Source organism: Triticum dicoccoides, chromosome 5A (genome assembly GCF_002162155.2).
Source record: "Triticum dicoccoides isolate Atlit2015 ecotype Zavitan chromosome 5A, WEW_v2.0, whole genome shotgun sequence".
Taxonomy (NCBI): domain Eukaryota; kingdom Viridiplantae; phylum Streptophyta; class Magnoliopsida; order Poales; family Poaceae; genus Triticum; species Triticum dicoccoides.
The window spans coordinates 545,107,616-545,126,297 of NC_041388.1; positions in this window are offsets into that span (position 1 = coordinate 545,107,616).

Sequence of the window (18,682 nt, forward strand, 5' to 3'; positions counted from 1 at the left end):
GTTGTGCTCCCCACGGGCCTCCCACCGGGTGCTTTATTGATCCCACAAGGTGTCTTCTGGTACAAAAAAAATATCCAAGTTTCGCTGCGTTTGGACTCCGTTTGGTACTGATATTATGCGAAGTAAAAAATAAGCAAAAAACAGCAACTGGCACTGGGCACTATGTCAATAGGTTAGTCCCACAAGATTATATAAAGTTGCTATAAAATGATTGTACAACATCCAAGATTGATAATATAACATCACGGAAAAATACAAAATTATAGATACGTTGGAGACGTATCAACATTCCCAAGCTTAATTCCTACTCATCCTCGAGTACATAAATGATAAAAACCGAATTTTTGAAGTGGAATGCTGCCTAACATGTTCATCACATATTGTTTTCTTTTGGTAGCATGGACATTTGGACTTTTATATGGTTCAAAGAAATAGTCTAGTTTTGACATGAAGATTTCAATACTCAAGCATATCAACAAGAAACCATGTCTTTCAAAATATCAACACTAAATAAAGTTATCCCTAGCCCATCATGCTCAATCATTGATCCATTCACGAAACACACTCACATATTAGCTACATCCAATGCTCAAGTACGATCATAGTGCTCCCTAGTTGGTGCTTTATAAGTGAAGATGGAGACTCAAATAAAAAATAAAATTGCATAAAGTAAATATATAGGCCCTTCGCAGAGGGAAGCAGAGATTTATAGAGGTGCCAGAGGTCAAAGCTTAAATTGAGAGATAATTTTTTTGAGAGGCATACTTTTCCCGTCAACGAAAATGGCCGAGTAATTCCCAACACTTTCCATGCTAGATATATAAAAGGCGATTCTCAAACATAAAATAAAGTTTATTCCTTTTTCCACCATACGTTAGCCGGCGGTTGACCGACTTTAATGTTTAATTTTGCTAAATTTGAACGTGTTTGTTGTGTTCTTTTAGTCTGCGCGCAAAAAATGCGTCGAACTAGCGTTGGGTGCATGCACCGACCCAAATTAAAAAACAGACACTAACGTCCGCGTCGCTGACCCGAAAGGACAAAGAGCGGACAAAATGTGTGTTCGTTTGGGTCAGCGTGTTGGAGTTGCTCTTAGAGCATCTACAACCGGGGGCTCCATACCCCCCAATGCCCGGACGAACAGTTCAGTCATTGATCGGTCAAAAAATTTCATACCTCAAGCGGGCCTCAAACACCCGGACTAGCCGGCACCCCTCATATCCAACCCAAATATGGGGCGGATATGGCGAGGCTCGGGTGCAACCAGGCATGTTGATATCTTCTTTTTATTGATCAGGTATTGGAACTAAAAAGAGTATCCCGCACCTATTTCCCGAGAGGTGACTCTGGGTTATCGAACCCACTAGAGGAAGATTCCCTTGAAGCGATGGTCTCTAGCAAGCTTTTGCCAAATTGTCCAATCCAGATTTTGGCCGGATCAGCAAGCAAATAGCAATTCAAGCACTTACAATAAAAAGAGGTATGAGAATGTTATCTTATGCTTACAACCTTGTATTTGCAATGGGATCAAATATAATATTAGTCTCTACGCTGAAAGTCACCCGCTGAGATGTGCTTGTTACATATCGAAGTGGGGCATGTGTCCAAATAACATATTGACCGACACAAGTCCTGCATCAAGAATCAATTATCGTGCCACAGGCCCTATCCGTCGCGTGGGGTTACCTTGATAATTAAGATAATAAAATCAATAAGAGTTTTGGACCTACTAAACCTTACTGTCACCGATGTTCGGTATAACACTTCACGGTCTCCTTGCTCCTAGCCTCAGCGGTGCTCGATCTCCGTGATCCTGGGTACCTGCAGGGATGAAATCGTGGACAAGACTAGATACATCTCCCCATAACAATTTTATTTACACATACGAGACGTTATATCAAAGTCTTTCATTGATCCCCTCAAAAAATACCATGGGATGCAAGGATTATGGCTCAACCCATACCTTACCAAACTACTCACACATGGAGATCGGATCGCGGGAAGAAAACATTGAAAACATCTTGAGATTGATAGATTGCAATATGTTTTACAGTGGATGCCTTGTGCGATGCACAATTACAAGTATGAATGGGATGGATAAGCACTATGGTGGTGGTGGAGATGGCTACGGAGATGGCGGCGACTAGAGTTTGTGGATGATGATGTTGATTGATGTCTACTACACAACCTTCGTCTTGTAGACGTTGTTGGGCCTCCAAGTGCAGAGGTTTGTAGGACAGTAGCAAATTTCCCTCAAGTGGATGACCTAAGGTTTATCAATCCGTAGGAGGTGTAGGATGAAGATGGTCTCTCTCAAGCAACCCTGCAACCAAATAACAAAAAGTCTCTTGTGTCCCCAACACACCCAATACAATGGTAAATTGTATAGGTGCACTAGTTCGGCGAAGAGATGGTGATACAAGTGCTATATGGATGGTAGATATAGGTTTTTGTAATCTGAAAATATAAAAACAGCAAGGTAACTAATGATAAAAGTGAGCACAAACGGTATTGCAATGCGTTGAAACAAGGCCTAGGGTTCATACTTTCACTAGTGCAAGTTCTCTCAACAATAATAACATAATTGGATCATATAACTATCCCTAAACATGCAACAAAGAGTCACTCCAAAGTCACTATTAGCGGAGAACAAATGAAGAGATTATGGTAGGGTATGAAACCACCTCAAAGTTATCCTTTCTGATCGATCTATTCAAGAGTCCGTAGTAAAATAACATGAAGCTATTCTTTCCGTTCAATCTATCATAGAGTTTGTACTAGAATAACACCTTAAGACACAAATCAACCAAAACCCTAATGTCACCTAGATACTCCAATGTCACCTCAAGTATCCGTGGGTATGATTATACGATATGCATCACACAATCTCAGATTCATCTATTCAACCAACACAGAGTACTTCAAAGAGTGCCCCAAAGTTTATACCGGAGAGTCAAGACGAAAACGTATGCCAACCCCTATGCATAGGTTCATGGGCGGAACCCGCAAGTTGATCACCAAAACATACATCAAGTGAATCAATAGAATAACCCATTGTCACCACGGTTATCGCACGCAAGACATACATCAAGTGTTCTCAAATCCTTAAAGACTCAATCTGATAAGATAACTTCAAAGGGAAAACTCAATCCATTACAAGAGAGTAGAGGGGAGAAACATCATAAGATCCAACTATAATAGCAAAGCTCGTGATACATCAAGATCGTATCACCTCAAGAGCACGAGAGAGAGAGAGAGAGAGATCAAACACATAGCTACTGGTACATACCCTCAGCCCCGAGGGTGAACTACTCCCTCCTCGTCATGGAGAGCGCCGAGATGATGAAGATGGCCACCGGTGAGGGATTCCCCGTCCGGCAGGGTGCCGGAACAGGGTCCCGATTGGTTTTCGGTGGCTACAGAGGCTTGCGGCGGTGGAACTCCCGATCTATTATGCTCCCCGAAGTTTTTAGGGTATATGGGTATATATGGGAGGAAGAAGTACGTCGGTGGACCTCCGGGCTGTCCACGAGGCAGGGGGCACGCCCAGGGGGGGTGGGCGCGCCCCCCACCCTCGTGGGCTGCCCGGGACTCTCCTGGTCCAACTCCAATACTCCGTGGGCTTCTTCTGGTCCAAAAATAAGTTCCGTGAAGTTTCAGGTCAATTGGACTCCGTTTGATTTTCCTTTTCTGCGATACTCTAAAACAAGGAAAAAACAGAAACTGGCACTGGGTTCTAGGTTAATAGGTTAGTCCCAAAAATCATATAAAATAGCATATAAATGCATATAAAACATCCAAGGTTGATAATATAATAGCATGGAATAATAAAAAAATTATAAATACGTTGGAGACATATCATTGATGAAGAGGTTCTGCCTTATGTGCTCCGTGTTCGTCTGTCTGTTCACATTTCGATGGGTTCCCTTTAATGAAGTTGTTGGGCTGGATGTCCTGCCTCGGAATCCATGCCATATGGGCTCTCACACGGATGCTTGCGTCCGTATGGAACACCGTCTTTTGTCTTGTTTCTTCGTAGATGTCTCTAGATGATTCCCTCTCCTCCATTTTTCCTCCATTCCATTTCCACACGTGATTTCTTCCCTTTTTAGCCCATTTCCTGTGGAAATACATCAAAGAGATGATTTGTGGAATCATTTGCATTCATTAGTCATTACTACCAATATCCGAGCGAATATCTCTTTTTAATTGAAATTTCACAACTTAAACAAAGGTGAAATGAGTGTAAAAATATCACTCATCACGTGTCTACCATGTCGGACTGACGATGGGGTCCCACTGGAAAACATCCGAAAACTCGACGGGCATCTCATTCGGTGGGGTGTGAACGTCGCATGGCGCCGCTTCGGCTCGTCGCCCATGGGTGAAAGTCCGGCCACTTTAGCCGGACGGCGTTACCCATCCCTAGTCACTACCACTTCCTTCCTCTCCGCGTCGCCAGCTCGAGCCCATCCACCTCTCTCCCGCTCCGCCTCACTCTTCCCACATTGTCCAATTTCTTCATGGACCAGAAAAAGAAAACGACATATGCTATGCTCACATCACATCGCCCGTTCCAGATTGAGGAGGAGATTCGGACGAGGCACGCCACCCACATCATAGCCGACCTGCCTCCGGACTCATCGAAGCTAGAGGAGGAGGAGCAACCGGTTCCTATGGAGGAGTATGAGACGGGGCAGTCGGTGAAGGAGCTGGTGTCGGGCTTCATCATGGAATATGCCATGGTAGAGTTCGCGGTTGCACAATCGGTGAAGATGGCGGAGCAGCAGGCCATCCTGGAGCCCTAAGACGTCTCCAACGTATCTATAATTTTTTATTGTTTCATGCTATTATAGTATCAATCTTGGATGTTTTATATACAACTATATATCATTTTTTGGGACTAACCTATTAACCTAGTGCCCAGTGCGAGTTGCTATTTTTGCTTGTTTTCAGCTTTTCAGGAAATCAATATCAAACATAGTCCAAACGGAGAAAAAACTTTGGATTAATTTTTCCTGGACCAAAAGAGACCCTAGAAGGTTCGGGAGAAGACCTGGCGATCCATAAGGGAGCGACAATCTCAGGAGGCGTGCCCCCAGGCTTGTGGGCCCCTCATGGCACCTCTTGACGTAATTCCGCCTCTATAAATTCTCAAATATTCCCCTGACATCAGAGAGCCACATGAAATACTTTTTTGCCACCGCAAGTTTGTGTCTCATGAGATCCCATCCGGAGGCCTTCTCCGGTACTCCGCCGAAGGGGGAATCGATCACGGAGGGGCTCTACATCAACCTCGCCACCCTTCCGATGATGTGTGAGTAGTTCACCAAAGACCAACGGGTCCATAGCTATTAGCTAGATGGCTTCTTCTCTCTCTTTGATCTTTAATACAATGTTCTCCTCGATGTTCTTGGATATCTATTCGGTGTAATGACTTTTTGCAGTGTGTTTGTTGGAATCCGATGAATTGTGAGTTTATGATCAGATTAACCATGAATATTATTTTAGTTGTCTTTGAACTCTTTTATGCATGATTGTTACAACATTGTATTTCTCTCTGATATATTGATTTGGTTTGGCCAACTAGATTGATTTTTCTTGCAATGGGAGAGGTGCTTTGTGATGGGCTCAATCTTGCGGTGCTCAATACCAGTGGAAGAAAGGGACATGACACGTATTTGTATCGTTGCCATTAAGGATAAAAAGATGGGTGATACGTCTCCAACGTATCTATAATTTTTTATTGTTCCATGCTCTTATATTATCTGTTTTGGATGTTTTATATGCATTAATATGCTATTTTATATTATTTTTGGGACTAACCTATTAACCTAGAGCCCAGTGCTACTTTCTGTTTTTTTCCTTGTTTTTGAGTTTCACGGAAAAGGTATACCAAACGGAATAAAACCTTCGCGATCATTTCTCTTGAACCAGAAGACACCTATTGGACTTGGACTCCAAGTCACAAGAGCTTGGAGTAGACGACAAGCCACATGGGCGCGCCATAAGGGGGCCCTGCCTTGTGGCCTACTCCAACACCCCCTGACCTAATTCTTCGTCCTATATATTCACATATATTCCCAAACCTCTAGAGGCATCCATGAAAACACTTTTCCACCACCGGAACCTTCTTTACCCATGATATCCCATCCAGGGACCTTTTTCGGCACCCTAGGATTCGATCACGAAGGGCTTCTAAATCAACTCTATCGCCCTTCTAATGAAGCATGAGTAGTTTACCTCAGATCTACGGGTCCATAGCTAGTAGCTAGATGGCTTCTTCTCTCTTTGATTATCAATACCATGTTCTCCTTGATGTTCTTGGAGATCTATCCGATGTAATATTCTTTTGAGGTATGTTTGTCGAGATCCGATAATTGTGGATTTATGATCAGCTTATCTATGAATATTATTTGAATCTTCTCTGAATTCTTATATGCATGATTTGATATCTTTGTAATTCTCTTCGAACTATCTGTTTAGTTTGGCTAACTAGATTGGTTTTTCTTTCAATGGGAGAAGTGCTTAGCTTTGGGTTCAATCTTGCAGTGTCCTTTCCTAGTGATAGTAGGGGCAGCAAGGCACGTATTGTATTGTTTCCATTGAAGATAACAAGATGGGGTTTTCATCATATTGCTTGAATTAACTCCTCTACATCATGTCATCAATGCGTTACTCTGTTCTTCATGAACTTAATACTCTAGATGCAGGCAGGAGTCGGTTGATGTGTGGAGTAATAGTAGTAGATGCAGAATTGTTTCGGTCTACTTGACACGGACGTGATGCCTATATTTCATAATCATTGCCTTAGAAATCATCATAACTTTGCGCTTTTCTACCAATGCTCGACAATAATTTGTTCACCCACAGTATTATTTGCTATCATGAGAGAAGCCTCTAGTGAAACCTATGGCCCCTGGGTCTATTTTCCATCATATAAGTTTCTGATCTACAATATTAGTTTCCAATCTACTATTTTTCAATCTTTTACTTTCCGATCTATAAACCAAAAATACCAAAAATATTTACTTTACCGTTTATCTATCTCTATCAGATCTCACTTTTTCAAGTGACCGTGAAGGGATTGAAAACCCCTTTATCGCGTTGGGTGCAAGTTTGTTTGATTGTTTGTGCAGGTATTAGGTGATTTGTGCGTTGTGTCCTACTAGATTGATACCTTGGTTCTTAAACTGAGGGAAATACTTATCTCTACTTTGCTGCATCACCCTTTCCTCTTCAAGGGAAAAACCAACGCAAGCTCAAGAAGTACCAGGAAGAATTTCTGTCACCGTTGCCGGGGAGATCTATGCCAAGTCAAGACACACCAAGTACCCATCATAAACTATCATATCTTGAATTACATTGTTCGCCATTTGCCTCTCGTTTTCCTCTCCTTCACTTCTAAAACAATTTTCGAAAAGATTTGCCTTTTTCTTCGCCCATCTTCTGTTCGTCTTATTCGTTTGCTTTGTGTGTGCTTGTGTGTCAGCCTGCCTTCATGGATCAGCCAAATAACATTGATCCTCACTTTAGGAGGTTGGAAGAAATTGAAAATAATGTTAGGAGCTTCATGTCTTTACAATTTGAGCATAATAGTTTCTTTAGAAACAGGCTTAAGGAGCAGAAAAGTTTGATGGAGTACATGAATAAAGAGCTCGATGATATGTCTAAGGAATTTTATGATTTGAAATCTTAGTTTGCTCATCTTGAAAATTTAGTAGGCCAAATTTCTGATAAACAAGCTACCTTAGTAAATAAGATGGCTGCTAAACCGAAGTCTTTAAATAATGATGAATATCTTAAAGTGATTGATGTGACTGATAACCCACAAGTATAGGGGATCACAATAGTTTTCGATAAGTAAGAGTGTCGAACCCAACGAGGAGCTAAAGGTAGAAAATATTCCCTCAAGTTCTATCGACCACCGATACAACTCTACGCACGCTTGACGTTCGCTTTACCTAGAACAAGTATGAAACTAGAAGTACTTTGTAGGTGTTATTGGATAGGTTTACAAGATAATAAAGAGTGCGTAAATAAAAAGTAGGGGCTGTTTAGATAAAGAAACAATAAAGTAAATATAGCAAGTGTGGAAAAGTGGTGGTAGGAGTTGCGAAATTGCGCCTAAGCAATTGACTACTTTACTAGACCAATAGCAAGTATTATGTGGGAGAGGCCACTGCTAGCATGTCATCCCTGACTCGGAATTCTATGCACTTATGATTGGAACTATTAGCAAGCATCCGCAACTACTAACACTCATTAAGGTAAAACCCAACCATAGCATTAAGATGTATTGGTCCCCCTTCAATCCCGTATGCATCAATTTCTATGCTAGGTTGAAGCTTCTATCACTCTTGCCCTCCAATACACAGTCCTATCAACATACAACTAACCCTAGGGTGTGATCCACGCGCGCAATCATATGATGGACACCAAAGGACAGCAACATAACCACAAGCAAATTAAATCAATCATAGCAATTCATCAACCACCGATAGGACAACGAAAATCTACTCAGACATCATAGGATGGCAACACATCATTGGATAATAATATGAAGCATAAAGCACCATGTTCAAGTAGAGGGTACAGCGGGTTGCGGGAGAGTGGACCGCTATAGATAGAGGGGGAAGGTGATGGAGATGTTGGTGAAGACGGCGGAGGTGTTGGTGTAGATCACGGTGATGATGATGATGATGGCCACGGCAGCGTTCCGGCGCCACCGGAAGAGAAGGGGAGAGGGGGCCCCTTCGTCTTCTTCTTCCTTGACCTCCTCCCTAGATGGGAGAAGGGTTTCCCCTCTGGTCCTTGGCATCCATGGCATGGGAGGGGCGAGAGACCCTCCGAGATTGGATCTGTCTCTCTGTCTCTCTCTGTTTCTGCGTTCTCAGATTCTACCCTTTCACCGTTTCTTATATTCCCGGAGATCCATAACTCCGATTGGGCTGAAATTTTTACATGATATCTATCCGGAAATTAGCTTTCTTGCGGCGAAAGAAGGGCACCAACCGCCTTACGGGTGGCCCACGAGGGTCAGGGGCGCGCCCAAGGGGGCAGGCGTGCCCCTGCCTCGTGGCCACCTCGGGCACCGTCTCGCGTGGATTTTTCTTCCCAAAAATTATATATATTCCAAAAAAATCTCCGTCAGTTTTTATCCAGTTTGGACTCCGTTTGATATGGATATTCTGTGAAACAAAAAACATGCAACAAACAGGAACTGGCACTGGGTACTGGATCAATATGTTAGTCCCAAAAATAGTATAAAAAGTTGCCAAAAGTATATGAAAGTTGAATAATATCGGCATGGAACAATAAAAAAAATTATAGATACAATGGAGACGTATCGGCATCCCCAAGCTTAATTCCTACTCGTCCTCGAGTAGGTAAATGATAAAAAAGATAATTTTTGATGTGGAATGCTACCTAGCATAATCTTGATCATATGTCTAATCATGGCATGAATATTAAGACACGAGTGATTCAAAGCAATAGTCTATCATTTGACATAAAAACAATAATACTTCAAGCCTACTAATAAAGCAATCATGTCTTTTCAAAATAACAAGGCCAAAGAAAGTTATCCCTACAAAATCATATAGTCTGGCTATGCTCCATCTTCACCACACAAAATACTCACATCATGCACAACCCCGATGACAAGCCAAACAATTGTTTCATACTTTTGACGTTCTCAAACCTTTTCAACTTTCATGCAATACATGAGCGTGAGCCATGGACATAGCACTATATGTCGAATAGAATGGTGGTTGTGGAGAAGACAAAAAGGAGAAGATAGTCTCACATCAACTAGGCGTATCAACGGGCTATGGAGATGCCCATCAATAGATATCAATGTGAGTGAGTAGGGATTGCCATGCAACGGATGCACTAGAGCTATAAGTATATGAAAGCTCAAACTGAAACTAAGTGGTTGTGCATCCAACTTGCTTGCTCATGAAGACCTAGGGCATTTGAGGAAGCCCATCGTTAGAATATACAAGCCAAGTTCTATAATGAAAATTCCCACTAGTATATTAAAGTGATAACTCAAGAGACTCTCTATATGAAGAACATGGTGCTACTTTGAAGCACAAGTGTGGTAAAAGGATAGTAACATTGCCCCTTCTCTCTTTTTCTCTCATTTTTTTTCATTTTTTTTCTTTTTTTGTAGGCTTCTTTGGCCTTTCTCTCTCTTTTATTTTTTTGGGGCTTCTTTGGCCACTTTTATTTTGATAACCTCACATGGGACAATGTTCTAATAATGATGGTCATCACACTTTTATTTACTCACAACTCAATATTACAACTCGATATCTAGAACAAAAATATGACTCTATATGAATGCCTCCGGCGGTGTACCGGGATGTGCAATGATCTAGCGTAGCAATGACATCAAAAAACGGACAAGCCATGAAAACATCATGCTAGCTATCTTACGATCATGCAAAGCAATATGACAATGAATGCTCAAGTCATGTATATGATGATGATGAAAGTTGCATGGCAATATATCTCGGAATGGCTATGGAAATGCCATGATAGGTAGGTACGGTGGATGTTTTGAGGAAGGTATATGGTGGGTTTATGGTACCGGCAAAAGTTGCGCGGTACTAGAGAGGCTAGCAATGATGGAAGGGTGAGAGTGCGTATAATCCATGGATTCAACATTAGTCATAAAGAACTCACATACTTATTGCAGAAATCTATTAGTCATCGAAACAAAGTACTACACGCATGCTCCTAGGGGGATAGATTGGTAGGAAAAGACCATCGCTCGTCCCCGACCTCCACTCATAAGGAAGCCAATCAATAAATACCTCATGCTCCAACTTCGTTACATAACGGTTCACCATACGTGCATGCTACGGGAATCACAAACCTCAACACAAGTATTTCTACAATTCACAACCACCCACTAGCATGGCTCTAATATCACCATCTTTATATCACAAAACTATTGCAAGGAATCAAACATATCATATTCAGTGATCTACAAGTTTTATGTAGGATTTTATGACTAACCATGTGAATGACCAATTCCTGTCATCTCTCTAAATAGATATAAGTGAAGCAAGAGAGTTTAATTCTTTCTACAAAAGACATGCCCATGCTCTAACAAATATAAGTGAAGCAAAATAGCATTCTTCAAATGGCGGTTGTCTATGTAAAGAAAAATAGGCAATCCAAACTTCAAATGATATAAGTGAAGCACATGAAGCATTCTATAAAGCCATACTCAAAAGATATAAGTGAAGTGCAAAGAGAATTCTATAAATAAACCAAGGATTATCTCATACCAGCATGGTGCATAAAAAAATGAAAGCCAAAAGCAAAATACGCTCCAAGATTGCACATATCGCATGAACGAAACGAATCTGAAAACATACCGATACTTGTTGAAGAAAGAGGGGATGCCTTCCGGGGCATCCCCAAGCTTAGATGCTTGAGTCTCCTTGAATATTTACTTGGGGTGCCTCGGGCATCCCCAAGCTTGAGCTCTTTCCTCTCTTCCTTCTTCTCACATCGAGACCTTCTCGATCATCGAACACTTCATCCACACAAAACTTCAACAGAAAACTCGGTAAGATCCGTTAGTATAATAAAGCAAATCACTACTATAAGTACTGTTTCAAACCAATTCATATTTTTTTTTGCATTGTTTCTACTGTAATTTAACTTTTTCATGGCTTAATCCACTGATATAAATCGATAGTTTCATCAAAACAAGCAAACTATGCATCAAAAACAGATTCTGTCTAAAACAGATCAGTCTGTAATAATCTGAACATTCACCATACTTCTGATACTTGAAAAATTCTACTAAAATTAGTAAAAATAAACAATTTGTATAGGAAGACATTGCAAAAAGAATCAGAACCATTTGATGTTCCAGCTAAAAATGTAAAATCGCGCACTACAGCCAAAGTTTCTGTCCTGCACCGTACAAACCATCAAGCAAATGTAAACATCCTAAAGGCAAACCTTGGCACATTATTTTTATTTTGAAACTTTATAAAAGCACACAACATAAATTATTGACTCTCTAAAACTTATGGGTTGTCTCCCTGGCAGCGCTTTCTTTAAAGTAATTAAGCTAGGCATATAGTGCTCAAGTAATAGATCCACCCGGATCCCAATGTATATCAAAGCCAATTTTAATTAACAATGATTTGTAATTTAGTGGTGAGCACAAAGTAACATATATCATATAACAACGAAGTCTAACTCTCTTCCTATGCATCGGCATGTCATAAAAGAACAATTCATGCACACAAAGTAAAGGCCAATGCATAGTATAAACAGTTTCTTGCAATTCTATCATATTGGAAACATAGAGAGGTGGAGATATAGTTCCTCTCTCATAATAATTGCAAGTAGGAGCAGCAAGCACATGCATACTATATTCATCAAAATCATCATGTGCAACGGTAAAAGGCAACCCATCAATATATTCCTTAATAAGAGCAAACTTCTCCGATATAGTGTAGTTTGGAGAATTCAAAAAGATAATAGGACTATCATGTGTGGGTGCAATAGCAACAATTTCATGTTTAACATAAGGAACTATAGCAAGTTCATCTCCATAAGCATAATTCATATTGGCATCCTGGCCACAAGCATAGAAAGCATCATCGAAAAGGGATATTTCAAAAGAATCAACGGGATCATAACGATCATCATAGCAATCATACTTCGGTAAGCACAAAGGGAAATTAAACAATGTATGAGTTGAAGAGTTACTCTCATTAGAAGGTGGGCACGACTAGCTAATCCACTCTTCCTCCTTTTGTTCTTCTCTCTCCTCATCATCTTTTTCATCCAATGAGCTCACAGTTTCATCAATTTCTTCTTCCATAGACTCCTGCAAAATATTAGTCTCTTCTTGGACAGCGGAGTAGTCCTCAATATATAGTTCAACATAGGCATTAGAAGCATAATTATCATAGCAATATTTAAATATGGCAAAATTTTCAGATTTGTAAAGAGTAGCATCATACTTTTCAATCAAAGAAGCAATTTCGTAAGCACCCTTAAAAGCAACAAATCCTTCAATTTGTTGAACATCATAGTAACTATAAACTCCCTTAGCATAAGAGGATACGATTCCATTATCACTAAACAAACATTGGTAGGGAAGGTGTTTCTTAGGGTCTTCAGAACAACAAGTATAATCATATATTTCACATAAATTCCAAGCATAGCATTGCAAACGATGAATTTGATCTAGTAAAGTTTTCCCTTTTTCAGATATTCGGTGTCGCACATAACAAGCATGCTCATCTAAAGATTTGCCCTCAACTAAGCTAGTTGGGGTTTCAGCACGAGCACATAGGGATCGAAGATGATCCAAGTAATAAGCTTCAGCACTGTGATAGATTTTGAGTGGTTCTTCAACCATTGGTTCAGTAGCTACAACTAATTTCTTTGGTATTTTACATTTCCTACCCATAGATAAAGACAGAAAACAACTAAGAACAGCAAATAAAAATTACTTAGTGATAAAGCAAACAAGCACACATGAGAATATTCACCCCACGCTATTGCTCCCCGGCAACGGCGCCAGAAAAAGGTCTTGATAACCCACAAGTATAGGGGATCGCAACAGTTTTCGATAAGTAAGAGTGTCGAACCCAACGAGGAGCTAAAGGTAGAACTAATATTCCCTCAAGTTCTATCGACCACCGATACAACTCTACGCATGCTTGACGTTCGCTTTACCTAGAACAAGTATGAAACTAGAAGTACTTTGTAGGTGTTATTGGATAGGTTTGCAAGATAATAAAGCGTGCGTAAATAAAAAGTAGGGGCTGTATAGATAAAGAAACAATAAAGTAAATATAGCGAGTGTGGAAAAGTGGTGGTAGGAGTTGCGAAATTGCGCCTAAGCAATTGACTACTTTACTAGACCAATAGCAAGTATTATGTGGGAGAGGCCACTGCTAGCATGTCATCCCTGACTCGGAATTCTATGCACTTATGATTGGAACTATTAGCAAGCATCCGCAACTACTAACACTCATTAAGGTAAAACCCAACCATAGCATTAAGATGTATTGGTCCCCCTTCAATCCCGTATGCATCAATTTCTATGCTAGGTTGAAGCTTCTGTCACTCTTGCCCTCCAATACATAGTCCTATCAACATACAACTAACCCTAGGGTGTGATCCACGCGCACAATCATATGATGGGCACCAAAGGACAGCAACATAACCACAAGCAAATTAAATCAATCATAGCAATTCATCAACCACCGATAGGACAATGAAAATCTACTCAGACATCATAGGATGGCAACACATCATTGGATAATAATATGAAGCATAAAGCACCATGTTCAAGTAGAGGGTAAAGCGGGTTGTGGGAGAGTGGACCGCTGTAGATAGAGGGGGGAAGGTGATGGAGATGTTGGTGAAGACGGCGGACGTGTTGGTGTAGATTGCGGTGATGATGATGATGGCCACGGCAGCGTTCCGGCGCCACCGAAAGAGAAGGGGAGAGGGGGCCCCTTCGTCTTCTTCTTCCTTGACCTCCTCCCTAGATGGGAGAAGGGTTTCCCCTCTGGTCCTTGGCCTCCATGGCATGGGTGGGGCGAGAGCCCCTCCGAGGTTGGATCTGTCTCTCTCTATTTCTGCGTTCTCAGATTCTACCCTTTCACCGTTTCTTATATTCCTGGAGATCCGTAACTCCGATTGATCCGGAAATTAGCTTTCTTGCGGCGAAATAAGGGCACCAACCGCCTTACGGGTGGCCCACGAGGGTCAGGGGCGCGCCCAGGGGGGGCAGGCATGCCCCCTGCCTCGTGGCCACCTCGGGCACCGTATCGCGTGGATTTTCTTCCCCAAAATCATATATATGCCAAAAAAATCTCTGTCAGTTTTTATCCCGTTTGAACTCCGTTTGATATGGATATTCTACGAAACAAAAAACATGCAACAAACAGGAACTGGCACTGGGCACTGGATCAATATGTTAGTCCCAAAAATAGTATAAAAAGTTGCCAAAAGTATATGAAAGTTGAATAATATTGGCATGGAACAATAAAAAAATTATAGATACGACGGAGATGTATCAGTGACTCCATTGAATCTTCGTTTTCCAATATAAATCTTGATAAATATGGGAGTGGAGATGAGTCAACTTTAGTTAAAAGGCGTCCCAATGATTCGGAGTTTTTATATCTTGATGAAAAAGTTTAATAAAAGTGGGATTGGAGAGGTCAAAACTTTAAGTAGCAATGAACCCACTCTTTTGGATTTCAAGGAATTTAATTATGATAATTGTTCTTTAATAGATTGTATTTCCTTGTTGCAATCCATGTTGAATTCTCCTCATGCTTATAATCAAAACAAAGCTTTTACTAAACATATCATTGATGCTATGATGCAATCCTTTGAAGAAAAGCTTGAATTGGAAGTTTCTATCCCTAGAAAACTTTATGATGAGTGGGAACCTACTATTAAGATTAATATTAAAGATTATGAGTGTCAGGCTTGGTGTGATTTGTGTGCTAGCATTTCCACGATTCCGAAAACTTTATGTGATGTGCCAGGTTTTCGTGAATTTGATGATTGTTCTTTAAATTTGCGTCTTGCAGATTCCACTATTAAGAAACCTATGAGAAGAATTAATGATGTTCTTATTGTTGCAAATAGGAATTATGTGCCCATAGATTTCATTGTTCTTGATATAGATTGCAATCCTACATGTCCTATTATTCTTGGTAGACCTTTCCTTAGAACGATTGGTGTAATTATTGATATGAAAGAAGGAAACATTAGATTTCAATTTCCATTAAGGAAGGGAATGGAAACTAGAAAGAAAGTTAAATTTCCATATGATTATATTATGAGAGCTACTTATGGATTGCATACCAAATATGACAATACCTAGATATGTTCGTGTTTTTATGCCTAGCTATGGGCGTTAAACAATAGATCTTGTTGGGAGGCAACCCAATTTTATTTTTGTTCTTTGCTTTTTTGCTTCGGTTTTTCAATAAATAATTCATCTAGCCTCTGGTTAGATGTGGTTTCGTGTTTTAATTAGTTTTTGTGCCAAGTAAAACCTTTAGGATAGCTTACGGTAATAGTTGATTTGATCTTGCTGCAAAAACTTTTGCGCTCAGGAAAACAATTCTCATTTTTTTACATAAGAGTGATAAAATACTGATTCTTTTTACAGAAGATTAATAAAAAAACTGCCAAGGTTGTCCTAAGTCTTTATAATTTTGGAGTTACAGAAGTATTCGAGAGTTACAGATTACTATAGACTGTTCTGTTTTTGACAGATTCTGTTTTCTATGTGTTGTTTGCTTATTTTGATGAATCTATGGCTAGTATCGGGGGGGGGGGGTATGAACCATGGAAAAGTTGGAATACAGTAGATATTACACAATATAAATAAAAAATGAGTTCACAACAGTACCAAAAGTGGTGATTTATTTTCTTATACTAACGGAGCTTATGAGATTTTCTGTTGAGTTTTGTGTTGTGAAGTTTTCAAGTTTTGGGTAAGGATTTGATTGATTATGGAATAAGGAGTGGCAAGAGCCTAATCTTGGGGATGCCCAAGGCACCCCAAGGTAATATTCATGGACAACCAAGAGCCTAAGATTGGGGATGCCCCGGAAGGCATCCCCTCTTTCGTCTTCGTCTATTGGTAACTTTACTTGAGGCTATATTTTTATTCACCACATGATATGTGTTTTGCTTGGAGCGTCTTGTATGATATGAGTGTTTGCTTTTTAGTTTTCCACAATCATCCTTGATGTACACACCTTTTGAGAGGGACACGCATGAATCGTGATTTATTAGAATACTCTATGTGCTTCACTTATATCTTTTGAGCTAGGCAATTTTTGCTCTAGTGCTTCACTTATATCTTTTTAGAGCACGGTGGTGGAAATTATTGAAACTCTCATGCTTCACTTATATTATTTTGAGAGTATTTAAACAACATGGTAATTTTCTTTGGTTATAAATTTAGTCCTAATATGATAGGCATCCAAGAGGGATATAATAAAACTTTCATATAAAGTGCATTGAATACTATGAGAAGTTTGATTCCTTATGATTGTTTTGAGATATAGCGATGGTGATATTAGAGTCATGCTAGTGAGTAATTGTGAATTTGAGAAACACTTGTGTTAAGGTTTGTGAGTCTCGTAGCATGCACGTATGGTGAACCATTATGTAATGAAGTTGGAGCATGAGATATTTTTTGATTGTCTTCCTTATGAGTGGCGGTCGGGGACGAGCGATGGTATTTTCCTACCAATCTACCCCCCTATGAGCATGCGGGTAGTACTTTGTTTCGATGACTAATAGATTTTTGCAATAAGTATGCGAGTTCTTTAAGACTAATGTTGAGTTCATGGATTATACGCACTCTCACCCTTCCACCATTTCTAGCCTCTCTAGTATCGCGCAACTTTCACTGGTACCATACACCCACCATATACCTTCCTCAAAATAGCCACTATACCTACCTATTATGGCATTTCCATAGCCATTCCGAGATATATTGCCATGCAACTTTCCACCATTCTATTTATTATGACACGATCCATCATTGTCATTTGCTTTGCATGATCATGTAGTTGACATCATATTTGTGGCAAAGCCACATTTCATCGTTTTTTATACATGTCGCTCTTGAGTCATTGCACATCCCGGTACACCGCCGGAGGCATTCATATAGAGTCATATTTTGTTCTAGTATCGAGTTGTAAGTAAATAAAAGTGTGATGATCTTAATTTTTAGAGCATTGTCCCATCTGAGGAAAAAAATAAGAAGTGGCCAAAGAAGCCAACAAGAAAAAGAGGCCAAAGAAGCCTAACAAAAAAATGAGAGAAAAATAGAGAAGGGGCAATGTTACTATTCTTTTTTCCACACTTGTGCTTCAAAGTAGCACCATGATCTTCATGATAGAGAGTCTCCTATGTTGCCACTTTCATATACTAGTGGGAATTTTTCATTATAAAACTTGGCTTGTAAATTCCAATGATGGGCTTCCTCAAATTGCCCTAGGTCTTCATGAGCAAGCAAGTTGGATGCCAACCCACTTAGTTTTCTTTTTGATCTTTCATACACTTATATCTCTAGTGCATCTGTTGCATGGCAATCCCTACTCACTCACATTGATATATATTGATGGGCATCTCCATAGCCCGTTGATACGCCTGGTTGATGTTAGACTATCTCCTTCTTTTTGCCTTCTCCACAACCACCATATTCTATTCCACTCACAGTGCTATGTCCATGGCTCACGCTCATGTATTGCGTGAAAGTTGAAAAAGTTTGAGAACACCAAAATTATGAAACAATTTCTTGGCTTGTCATCAGGGTTGTGCATGATTTGAATATTTTGTGTGATGAAGATGGAGCATAGCCAAACTATATGATTTTGTAGGGATAAGCTTCCTTTGGCCATGTTATTTTGAGAAGACATAATTGCCTTGTCAGTATGCTTGAAGTATTATTGTTTTTATGTCAGTATTTTTTTTCAATCTTATGGATCTTAACATTCATGCCACAATAAAGAAACTTACATGGATAAATATGTTAGGTAGCATTCCACATCAAAATTTTTGTTTTTATCATTTACCTACTTGAGGACGAGCATGAATTAAGCTTGGGGATGCTTGATACGTCTCCAACGTATCTATAATTTTT